This window comes from Suncus etruscus, chromosome 14, assembly GCF_024139225.1.
Source record: "Suncus etruscus isolate mSunEtr1 chromosome 14, mSunEtr1.pri.cur, whole genome shotgun sequence".
Classification (NCBI taxonomy): Eukaryota; Metazoa; Chordata; class Mammalia; order Eulipotyphla; family Soricidae; genus Suncus; species Suncus etruscus.
Genome location: NC_064861.1, coordinates 97,184,927 through 97,198,019, shown reverse-complemented (window position 1 = coordinate 97,198,019; position 13,093 = coordinate 97,184,927).

The window sequence follows — 13,093 nt, the reverse complement described above, 5'->3', positions numbered from 1 at the left end:
TTTTGGGCCACACCTGGCGGTGCTCAGGGGTTACTCCTGGCTGTCTGCTCAGAAATAGCTCCTGGCGGGGGCCGGAGAGATAACATGGAGGTAAGGCGTTTGCCTTTCATGCAGGAGGTCATCGGTTTGAATCCCGGCGCCCCATATGGTCCCCCGTGCCTGCCAGGAGCAATTTCTGAGCCTAGAGCCAGGAATAACCCCTGAGCACTGCCGGGTGTGACCCAAAAACCACATAAAAAAAAAAAAAAAGAAAGAAATAGCTCCTAGCAGGCACGGGGGACCATATGGGACACCGGGATTCGAACCAACCACCTTTGGTCCTGGATCGGCTGCTTGCAAGGCAAACGCCGCTGTGCTATCTCTCCGGGCCCATTTTATTATTTTTTATACTAAATTAAAAGGAGCTATAGTGATAGTACTTGACTATGGCATTTGTTTTGTACATGGCCACCTGCATTTAATCACTAACATTGCATATGGTCTTCTAACCATGTCAGGAGTGACCCCTGAACAAAGAAGCAAAAGTAAGTGTGGAGGACCATTAGGCATGAACCTCTGAACAAAAGAAATGGATAATCTTGCAAACGTTAGATTAAGTTAAAATTTTGTAACCTTGGCTGGGGCAGTGGCACAAGTGGTAGGATGTTTGCCTTACATGCAGCTAACCTAGGAGCAACTGCGGTGCGATCCCCCAGCATCCCATATGGTCCCCCAAAAGCCAGGGAAGATTTCTGATCTCATAGCCAGGAATAACCCCTGAGCATCACAAGGTGTGGCCCAAAAAACAAACAAATAAAAAAAAGGTGACCTTTACTTAAACCCTGTTCATAATCATTTTTGAAATTTTGTTATACAATCCTTTTCTTTGAGTCACACAAGGAACTGCTCATACCCCCACAACTTCACTTCCTAAATAAAATTCAAGAGTTACTCACTCTTCATGGGACTCAGTACAACGTGGGGTGGTGATGATCAAATCTGAAAGGTCACAAACAAGGCCAGCATCTCAGCCCTGAACTATCGCTTCTTTTCTCAAATACATGCTACCTTTTTAGTTTTGGTTGGTTTGGGGGCCACACCCAAAGGTACTTACTTTTGGCTCTACACTCAGCAGTCACTCCAGGCGGCCTCAAGGGACCATATGGGATGCTAGGGATCGGCATCTGGGCTGGCCATGCACAAGATACGTACCCTAACCGCTGTGTCATCACTTCGGCCCCTCTTTATGATGTTCCAAATTTCAGGTATGTAAATGACTATTACAAATTCTATATTTGTTATAGGTAATTAAAACCAGTGTTACAGAAGTAACCTAGGGCCAGAGCGATAGCACAGCGGTATGGCATTTGCCTTCACATGGCTGGTCAGGGACGGACCTCAGTTTGATCCCCGGCATCCCATAAGGTCCCCCAAGCCAGGAGCGATTTGAGTGGATAGTGAGCGTCACTGGGCGTGGCCCAAAAAATCAAACAAACAAAAGAAATAATTAGATCTGGGTACAGTAATTCAGAAAAAGATGGCATGATAGATCATTGCTGACATCAATCTCTGTCTAAATGATTACACATCCCATATGGTGCCCTGAGCCTGCCAAGGGCGATTTCTGAGTGCAGAGCCCTGAGCCTCTGAGTGCTGCCGGGTGAGACTCCTCCCTCCCCCCCCAAAAAAGAATTGAGGGTGGAGAAGAAAATAAAGGACTATGTAAGTAAACCAGCTCTAGCAATACAAAGTACCACTAAAAACTATAGAAGAGGAGGCCAGCCAGAGGATAGCACAATGGCAGGGATTCACCTTGCATGCGGCCAACCTAGAATGGACGTGGGTTCGATTCTTGGTATCCCATATGGTCCCCCTAAGCCTACCAGAAGCAATTTCTGAGCACAGACCCAGGAGTAAGCCCTGAGCACTGCTGGGTATGGCCCAAAAAAACAACAAACACACAGAACTGGAGAAGCAAGCATTTCAGAAAAGAGCTGCAAGGAACGCTGACATCACAGGGGAGGTTGTCAAAATGTTCCTCAGAAAGTCAAGTACCTTAGCATATCTAAATAGCCCCATCACTATTGAGGAAATTAAAATGGTAATCAAAAGTCTTCCCAAAAACAAAAGCCCAGGCCCAGATGGGTTCACTAATGAATTCTTTCTAACCTTTCAAGAGGACTACTACCAATCTTTTTCAGGCTCTTTCATAAAACTGAAGAAACAGGAACACTTCCAAATAGATTTTATGAAGCTAATATCACCTTGACACCAAAATCAGAGATGCTGCCAAAAAAGAAAATTACAGACCAATATTCCTGATGAACACAGATGCAAAGATCCTCAACAAAATCCTGGCAAATAAGAGCCAATGCCTCATCAAGGAGGTCATTTACCACAACCAAGTAGGTTTCATCCAAGAATGCATGAATGGTCTAACATCCGTAAATCAATCAACAAAATACAGCATATAAACGAAAAGCAAGCAAAAAATCATATGATCATATCAATAGATGCAGAGAAAGCATTCAATAAGGTCCAGAAAACCAAGTACCTCAGAAATTCAGAATCTCTTTATTTTAGTTTTATGGTTCAGAATCTTTTTATTTTAATGTAGTCTCATTTATTTATCTTTCCTTTAGTGGTGTTTGAATCTTTTTTTCGTTTGTTTTTGGGCCACACCCAGCATTGCTTAGGGGTTACTCCTGGCTCTACGCTCAGAAATCACTCCTGGCAGGCTGGGGGACCACACGGGATTTGATCCACTGTCCTGCGTGCAAGGCAAACTCCCTACCTCCATGCTATCTCTCTGACCAGGAGCGATTTCTGAGCACATAGCAGGAGTAACCCCTGAGCGTCACCAGGTGTGGCCCAAAACAACACAACAACAACAAAAAAACTAGCTAGAGCAATAGTACAATGGGTACTCTTACGTGTCCAATCCAGGTTTGATCCCCAGCATCCCATATACTTCCACCACTACCACCACCCCACCCCCCCAAGCACCACCAGAAGTGATTGCTGACTGCAGATCTAATTCAGGAGTAACCCCGAACACTGCCAGGTGTGGCCCCACCAAAAACAAGAACAGGGGCCTGAGTGGTAGTACAGCAGTAGGGCACTACTACCCAGGACGAATGTGGGTTCGATCCCCAGCATCCCATATGATCCTCCGAGCCAGGAGTGATTTCTGAGCACAGAGCCAGGAAACCCCCAAGCGCCGCTTGGTGTTCCCCCCAAAAAAGAAGCACCAACAACAAATCACAGTAAGAGATTGATCCCCAAAGACATCAGAAAGGAGGGTTGGGAGAAAACTTGCCTTGCCACAAAGGGGATAGGTACAACTAAGACAATGAGAGGCGGAAAGGATCAATATTGACAATAGGTGTTGAAAGGAGTAAAAGAGCAAGATATTGTTTCAGTAAAAGTATTGCAAACCAGTGTCTAAAAGTAATAAAGGGAGAAAAAAGGAATGAAAGGAAAAAGTGCCTGCCACAGGCAGGCTGGATCAAGAGGGAAGCAGGGGCCCGGAGAGATAGCACAGCGGCGTTTGCCTTGCAAGCAGCCGATCCAGGACCAAAGGTGGTTGGTTCGAATCCCGGTGTCCCATATGGTCCCCCGTGCCTGCCAGGAGCTATTTCTGAGTAGACAGCCAGGAGTAACCCCTGAGCATCGCCGGGTGTGGCCCAAAAACCAGAAAAAAAAAAAGAGGGAAGCAGGACACTAGTAGCAGAAAACGTACACTGGTGTTGGGACATTGTATGACTGAAATTCAACCCAACAACTGTTAACTCTATCACAGTAACTCAATTAAAAATTAAATCTTACCAAGTGAGGAGATGAGTGCAAAGTTCTCCAGCATCACATCGATGTACAACTGTCTTTGATTCTCTTTAAGGAGTCTCCATTCCTCCCAGGAGAAGGAGACAGCAACGTCCTCAAAGGATACACTGTCCTGTGGGTACAAATGAAATCATGAGCATGCTCTCAGGAAGCACACACAATCCACCCTGCCATATTTGCTGTAAGTTTATCCTCCTCCAGACCTCTGAGGAATGACAGATCCTAGTGCCACTGATGCCATGGCCTTCCTCAGTGTGCCATTATTCACTGTTTGCAGTTCCCAGAAACAATGAGCAAGGGTGGAGGACAAACACAGTTCTGGGGCTGACAGAAAGGGCCTCACTCCATTTTGTTGGGACCTCCTGGATCGTACTCCGATAGGCAATTGTGTTCTCACACTTGCTCTTCACTGGTAGACTGTGCTTCTGCAACATCTAGAAGCATCCCAATAGTACTCTCACAATTATGATTTGGAGGAAATGGCCAAACACTGCTCTGAAGGCCTCAAAGGTATCTTATTCTATTTCAATATTAATGACTGAAACACTGAATTGCAGATGGCTACACCTCTTCCACTTCTGTTTTATGTTTGTTTGTTTTGGTCTTTGGACTCTGCTCTCAGGAATGACTCCTACAGGTGCTTGGGATATCATGGGGTTCTGGAGATAGAACCCAAGTTGTCTACATTCACAGCAAACACACTATCTACTGTAATATCTCTCTAACCCAAGGCCCTCTTCCCTTTCTATCAGCAGACATAATGCTCTTCTTTCCAGTTTCCTAGTCTTGAAGGTCAATAGCGAGGCACAGTGACTCACAAACATCTGACCCAGATCTATCTCTTATCAATCGAAAACTAGAAATTTAAATCTTCAAGTAGGATAACTGCCTTGCACACAGTCAGCCCAGATTTGATCCTAGACATTCCACCTGGTGCCCCAAGCATGGCCAGGAGTAATTCCCCAGTGCTGAACAGGAGTAACCCCAGACCATCACTGGGTGTGCCCCCCAAAACATAACTAAATATTTTTTAAATCTAGAATGAGTTAGATCTCTGGGCCAAAGATAATACAGCAGGTATGGTGCTTGCCTTGCATGCAGCCGACCACCGTGCAGTTCCTAGCATCCCATAAGGTCAGTCTACCGTCAGAGTGGGCCCTGAGCACAGCACCTGGAGTAAACCCTGAGAACCACAGGTTCCCCCAAAAAAGAAAGGAAAGAAAAAGTCCAGAAACAAACCAAAGTGTTTAAAGGGGTCAGATGGGGAATACAAGTAGTAAGGTATTGTCTTGCATAGGACCAACTGGGTTTTGAATCCTGGGTCCTACATGCAATCCCCCATAATGTAAGTAAGGGCCACCCTTAAGACAGAGCCGAGCATAGCCTCAGACTATAGCAGGGTGAGGCCAACACAACGTCCACCGACTCCCTTCACCCACTCCTTCCATTCCTGAAAGTAAAAGAAATGACTCGTAGGCTGGAGACCCCTCAAAAGGTGAGTGCCTAAATAAGGGGACCCCCACCCAAAAGAAAGGGGGAAGGAACCAGAGCGATAGCTCGGAGGGTAGGACATTTGCATTGCATGTCACCGGCAGGGTTTGATCCCTGCCATCTCACAGGGTGCCCCAGAAGGTGAGGAGCAACCCCGAGCACCTCTGAGTGCGGCCCAAAAGCAACTAAGAAAAGAAGACGGTTGGGGCCGGAGAGAGAAAGCGCGGAGGGAGGGCATTGCCTTGCATGCAGAAGGACGGTGGTTGGAACCCTGACAGCCCCTAGGGTCGGTCCCCCAGCCTGCCGGGGCGATCCCTGAGAGCAGAGCCAGGAGGAGCCCCTGAGCACGGCGGGGTGACCCCAAAAGCCAAAGACAGATCGATGCATAAAAAGACGGGAGAGTGCGAAGCCTTCCCGTTCGTATTCATTCACTCTGTACCCACTCACGGTTGAGGTCCCCTGCGGACGTGCAGGCTCGGGGACCCCGAGGCGCCCCGGGCTCGAACCGGGCCGCGCCCCGCCCCGCCCCGGCCCCCCGCGCCCCCGCCAGCCGTCATTCACCTCGGACGCGGCCCGCGGCGCGTCCACCCGGGCCTGACGCGGGGCTGCGCGCGGAGCCGCCGCCGCCGCCGGACGCCGGCCCCGAGGGCGGCCCGAAGCCCCGGGCGGCATGGCTGGCCTCCAGTCGGGCTCGCGGAGGACACTGACCGCCTTCTCGGCGGCCCCGCAGCCCTGTCACGGCCGGCCCCACACGCCGCTCGGAGCCCGGGCCGGGCGAGATGGCGGCGAGCGGCGGCCGGAAGTCCCGACCCCCGCGCAGGCGCAGAAGAGCCCGGTTGAAGCCAGGCCGGAAGTGCGCTGGACCCGCGCGCTGCCTTCTGGGAAATGTAGTCCCAGGGAGTCCAGCGCTCGGCCTCTGGGAAATGTAGTCCCGAGGGAGGGCCCGGCACGGAGAAGCAGCGGCAGTGCTGGCTCCGGAATGTGTCAGTTTCAGGGCGGATGAGTTAGTTGCAGGACTTTGTCGTGAGTTGGCACGGCGTTGCTTTCTTTTTTTACCTAGCAAGTTCTTTCTATTTTGGGGGGAGTTGGGTTTTGGGAGTGTCACACCTGGTGACACTCAGGGGTTACTCCCAGCTACGTGCTCAGACATCGCTCCTGGCTTGGGGGACCCTGCGGGACTCGGGGATGGAAACCAAGCTTTGGGACGGCCGCGTGCAACAAACGCCCTGCCGCTGCACCATTGTTCCGGCCCCTGCCTAGCAGTCAATTTTTGTTGCTTTTGTTTTGGGGTCCCACCCGGCAGCGCTCAGGGGTTCCTCCCGGCTCTACGCTCAGAAATCGCCCCTGGCAGGCTCGGGTGACCGTATGGGATGTCAGGATTCGAACCACCAACCTTCTACATGCAAGGCAAACGCCTCACCTCCATGCTATCTCTCCAGCCCCTACCTAGCAATTTCTTTTGTTTGTTTTCTTTCGTGAGCTGGACCTAGCAATTTCTAAAGCTTTTCGTGACTCTATGCTGAGTTGGTGATCGATAGTGAAACAAATAACAAATAAATACTCCTTTTTTTGTATGTGTGACATCAGGAACTACTTGGAGTTTATTTATACCTGACTTTCTGGCCTACTCAGGCTGAGGAGGATCAAGAAAATTCCACTGCATTCAAGGCAAGGCTTTTCTTTTTCCCTTGGTTTTTTGGACCACATCTGGCAGCGCTCAGGGGTTACTCCTGACTCTAAGCTCAGAAATCACCCCTTCTGGCAGGCTCGGGACCATATATGATGCCGAGGATTGAACCCCAATTGGCCAAGTACAAACGCCCTTCCCACTGTCTATTGCTTCAGCCTCGTAAAGCAAGGCTCGTAAACTTTCTCTTATCTCTAAGTTCGAGATAAATATTATTTATTATTTTGGAGAAGGTCATGCCCAGTGCTGCTCGGGCTGAGTCCTGATTTTGTGCTCAGGGATCACTCCTGGCAGGCTGAGGGGACCACATTTGGTGAGATGAATTGAACTTGGGTCAGCTGCTTAGAAGCAACTTCCCTATTCACAGTACTATTATTCCATCCCTTAAGTTTTTTTTGTTTTTGTTGTTTTTTGGTTTTTGGGTCACACCCGGCAGCGCTCAGGGTTTACTCCTGGCTCTACGCTCAAAAATCAATCCTGGCAGGCTCGGGGAACCATATGGGATGCCGGGATTCAAACCACCAACCTTCTGCATGAAAGGCAAACGCCTTACCTCCATGCTATCTCTCCGGTCCCCCCTAAGTAAGTATTCTTACTATAAATCATAATATCAAGGTATGAGAGATAGTTTAAAGTTCAAACATGATTTGTGTATGATAGGCCTTGTTTCTATCTGAAGCAAGCCATCACATCATAGAGTTCCCTGAACGAAGCTAAGTATGGCCCAAACCAATAAAAAAGTTAAATCAGACATAAAAACAACAAAATAGAGTCCAAACTGACAGTATAATGCATCAGACATGTCTTATAAAAGGGCAACCTGGGTTTGATCCCCAGCATCCCATTTGGTCTCCAAGCACTGCTAAGAGTAATTATGAAACATGGAGCCACAAATAATACCTGAGCATTGCAGGTGTGACCCAAAATAAAAACAAATCAAACTGAAACAATGAAATGAATATGAAATATCATGCATGAGGTATGCTCTTTCAGACTTGGAGACAAAATGACATAGAGTACTCTTACAGAATCAGATATCTTTAACTATGAGGCCCTTTTTAGAATCAGAGGTAGTTAGAAATATCGTGCTAATTTTAGCATCAGATTGTTTGAAATATGTTCATTTTAGAATCACAGGTGGCTTGAATTATGTCATTTTAACACCAGAGGAAGAAACAAACTGTAAAATGAGTACCCAAAGATGGGTTGATAGGACAAGAGGAATAATACAACTGATAAAGAGTGAGCACTCAAAGCCAGGAGTAAGCCCTGGGCAAAGCAAGGTCTGGTTCAAAGCAATAACAGTTGTTGTTAGATGAGATATAGGATTACACACTGCACAGCCAAAAATTCTTTTGCTTGCTTGGATGTTTTAGTTTCATATCCAGCAGTGCTCAGAAATGACTCCTGGTGGTGCTAAAGTACCATATGGGATACTGGTGGGGGAAGAACCCAGGTTGGCCTCATGCAAGGCAAGCAAGCGCCTTTCCCAATGGACTAGTGCTGTGGCCCCTCAGCAAGCAATTGAGCCAGGCAAGGAATAAAAGCAAGGTACAAGAGCAGATAGTGAGCTGACTCTGGTGGTGGGGTACAGAGATCTCAACAGATTTAAAACCATTCATTTGATTTGCTCACTGAGAGCACCTAGCTGCCTCCTTAACTCAGGGTTCCATCATCCACATTTGTCCTGTAAGAGATCTTCTCTACTGTTCAGATCTTCTTACACAGAAACTCACAAAAACCTACCACAACGGTTTAGATACAAATATATGAAGGATCTTGAGGAAATCTTTCCAGCGGAATGACTATGCAATAGGAATACATTTGAGGACACCAACAACGGAGCAGCGATTCAAATCCCTAGAAAATTCCCATTTCCCAGTTTGGTCAGAATGCGTGAGGGGGTGGTAAGCCAGCCTGGGGCAGAAGGGAACCCGAACCTCGGGGAACTACATCACCCGGCATGCACCGCGTCCATCTCAACCAATGAGCGGTCAGCTTTTGACAAGAGGGGCGGGACTTCCGGCCCCTTCCCGAGGCGGCCTTTGCGGCTTCTCCAGGTGACAGCTCACCCAGTCTGTCGGAGGAGCCTCAGGTCGTGGGTCCCCAGGCACCCGAGCGGGGCACGGGGATCGCAGAAGTGGTCTCCGGAGAGGCCGAAGTTCGACCCCCAGCATGGCAGCGAGTAACCGGAACCTCCCCCCAAATAAAACAAGGGGAACGTGGCTCTGTGACAGGGCAGCGGGGCAGTGGGGATGTGGCGGACTCGGCCTTCCTCTGATCGCAGCTGTGCTTGGGGGGCCCCAAGGACCCGGATCCTGCACCCCAGGGTCCCCGGGCTACAGTGAGGGTGGCCCAAGCCCGAGGAGCAGCCGCGACTGAATGGAAACCGCCCCAAGAGGACACGGAGCTCGGGCCCCCGATGGAGACTGACTGGACGGTGGAGGCCCCACTCTTGTGACGCTGTCAAAGCAGCAGACTTGGGGCCCCCCAGTCCGGTCCTCGAGCCGCCTAGAACGAGCAGGAGGGGGCCCCTCTTCGGTGGCTCGAGGGCTGGACAGCAGGTGACCAGAATATGGAGCAGGGGAGACGCTGTGCTGACCTCTTAAGCGAGGTGTTTCGTGGCTTGCCAAGGCCCAGTCAGAGAGAGGCGGCCTGTCTGTACCCACCCGAGCCTGGCAGGGAGTCGGAGTTGACACAGGCTGGAGGTCGCCTTCCTTAGCTTGGCAACTACTGTGATAGAGCCATGGAAGGAACCAGGGGCAGCATGGAGTTGATGATGGGCCTGGGAAATGCACGTGTAGTGCTCATGGCCAAGACTGAGTCCCGGAGAAGAGACAGACTGGGATGGATTTTTTATTTTTCTAGAAACTCAAATTTTCTTTTATTATTTAAATTATTCCATACATTTTATAAAAATCAACAAAGACGGGCCCGGAGAGATAGCACAGCGGTGTTTGCCTTGCAAGCAGCCGATCCAGGACCAAAGGTGGTTGGTTCGAATCCCGGTGTCCCATATGGTCCCCCGTGCCTGCCAGGAGCTATTTCTGAGCAGACAGCCAGGAGTAACCCCTGAGCACCGCCGGGTGTGGCCCAAAAACCAAAAAAAAAAACAAACAAAAAAAATCAACAAAGACATTCTTGCAAGCAATATTATGGAAACCTCATTCAGATAAAATAATATTGGAGAAACAATCAGAGAAGAGGAAAATAGAATTTCACTATAGTGATAACATGCAAACATCTTTATTTCTGACTATAAGCTGGAGACAGCATCAGTTATTCTTTTTGTTCTCCTTGAACCTTAATTTTCTATCTTTCAAGCTTATTCAATTTTTATTTTTTTTTGTTTTTTTTTTGTTTTTGTTTTTGTTTTTGGGCCACACCCGAGGTGCTCATGGGTTACTCCTGGCTGTTTGCTCAGAAACAGCTCCTGGCAGGCACAGGGGACCATATGGGACACCGGGATTCGAACCAACCACCTTTGGTCCTGGATCGGCTGCTTGCAAGGCAAACGCCGCTGTGCTATCTCTCCGGGCCCTCAATTTTTATTTTATTCTCCAAAAATAATTTTAATCAAAACACTACAAAACTATATCAAATAATAGCATAATAAAGTATTCAATACGTTCAGAAGTAGAAAGTTAAGATGCAGTTAACTATGAAAAATAAATTGTAATTTGGCACACGTAAATTATTTAAGCACCTTGATTACAAACATGATTGTAGTTGGGTTTCAGTCATAAAAAGGATACCCTCCTTCACCAGTATAACATTTACATCACCAAAATCCCAATCTCCCTCCTCTACTGCCCAACTGGGATGGATTTGAGGGGCTGAACAGGCTTGCTCTTAGCAATGGGATCCAGTAGATGTCTGAGGTTCCACCAAGTTTTTGTCAAAGCCTGGCTTCCGTATGCCAAGTACTGGTCAGACCAGGGAAATGCCCATGTTGTAGGTTGGCACGGTATCAGCTGGTGCAGATGTGGAATCCAAGCACACGAGTGAGAAAAGTATTGTCTTTGAAATGAACAATGTGGGCAGATGGACAAATGCCCTCTGCTGCTCCTAGTTCTGTGGAGACAGTGTGGAAGCAGGGGCCAGAGTCCCTATCTATAAGACATCCTGGGACATCTATGACCTAAAAGGGATGAGACCAGGCCCATGACTTACATGGCTTCTTCCCTGCTTTTGGAGTTGAGAATGGAACAGTAAGCACCAAGGCATGGTATTTCCACTGTGGTGAGGCAGGTGAACTCCTTATGTCATTGGTCTTTTCTAGCACCACTGTATGACCTTTCCTGATATATATATATATATATATATATATATATATATATACATATACATATACATATATATGTGTATATATATATATAGTTTTGTTTTTGTGGTTTTTGTTTTTGGGGGGCCACACCCAGTGACACTCAGGCTTTACTCCTAGCTATGTGCTCAGACATTGCTCCCTGACTATGGGACGTGGGGATCGAACCAGGTCTGTCCTGGATCTGCCTCATGCAAGGCAAATGCCCTACTGCTGTGCTATTGCTCCAGCCCCAGGAGTGATTTCTTTGTTTGTTTTTGGGTCACACATGGCTACCCTCAGGGGTTACTCCTGGCTTTACCCTCAGAAATCACTCCTACCAGGCTTGGGGGACTATATGGGATGTTGGGATTCGAACCACCATCCTTCTGCATGCAAAGCAAATGCCTTACCTCCATGCTATCTATCTCTCTGGCATCCCAGGAGCGATTTCTGAGTATAGAGCCAGAAGTAACACCTGAGCACTGTGGATGTGACCCCAAAACCAAAAAAATAGAAGTCCACACTGGAAAAAGACTCAAAATGTATGGTAGAGGAGGCAAATCCTTTCTGTCAAGCTGAGCCCTCATTGAACAGGGAGGAATTCACACTGAGAAAAGGCAGTGTAGGGGCCCGGAGAGATAGCACAGTGGCGTTTGCCTTGCAAGCAGCCGATCCAGGACCAAAGGTGGTTGGTTCGAATCCCGGTGTCCCCCGTGCCTGCCAGGAGCTATTTCTGAGCAGACAGCCAGAAGTAATGCCTGAGCACCGCTGGGTGTGGCCCAAAACAAAAAAAAAAAAAAAGGCAATGTAAGGGCAGCAAATGTGGGAAATGCCTAGACCAGACACCTGCACTGTTATCCACAGCCTGGCACAGTGGAGAAAACAGACCTAAGTGCAGTGAGTGTACAGAACCTCTTGCCCACAGCCCCAAACTCATATCTGAGGGTGGTTAAGATTAGAGGCAGGCTTTATCAGTGTGAATGTGGGAAGACTTTTACCTGTATTACAACCTAAGTTATCAGAGAGTCCAAATAGAAGAAAGGCTGTAGGAGAGGTTTTTTTTTTTTTTTTTTTTTTTTTTTTTTGGTTTTTATTGTTTGTTTGTTTTTTGGTTTTTGGGCCACACCCAGCGGTGCTCAGGCATTACTCCTGGCTGTCTGGCAGGCACGGGGGACCATATGGGACACCGGGATTCGAACCAACCACGTTTGGTCCTGGGTCGGCTGCTTGCAAGGCAAACGCCGCTGTGCTATTTCTCCAGGCCCTGTTTGTTTGTTTTTTGGTTTCTGGGCCACACTGGGTAATGCTCAGGGGTTACTCCTGGCTTAGGGGACCATATGGGATGCCAGGGGATCGAACCATTATTTGTCCTAAGCTAGCGCGGGCAAGGCAGACGCCTTTACCCTTGCGCCACCGCTCCGGCCCTATCTGAGAGTATTGTATGTGGGAAATCCTTTTCCTTTAGTTCCAACTTCCAGTACCATCAGACAGTTCACACAGGAGACAGGCCTCAGGTGTGCAGTGAGTATGGTAAGTCCTTCATTACTGGAATTGCTCAGTTAACAGCAGAAAATTCATACTGGAGAAAGACTAAATTTATTCATGTAGTGAGTGGGAGAAATCTTTCAACAGAAGATCAATGTTGATTCAACACCTGAGAGCTCACCTGGGAGAAAAGCCCTATGTGTGTGGTCAGTGTAGGGAAGTCTTTCACCTCTAATTCCAGCCTTCAGTATCACCATAGGAGCTCACGCTGGGCAAAGGCCTTTTCAGTGCCAGTGACTTGG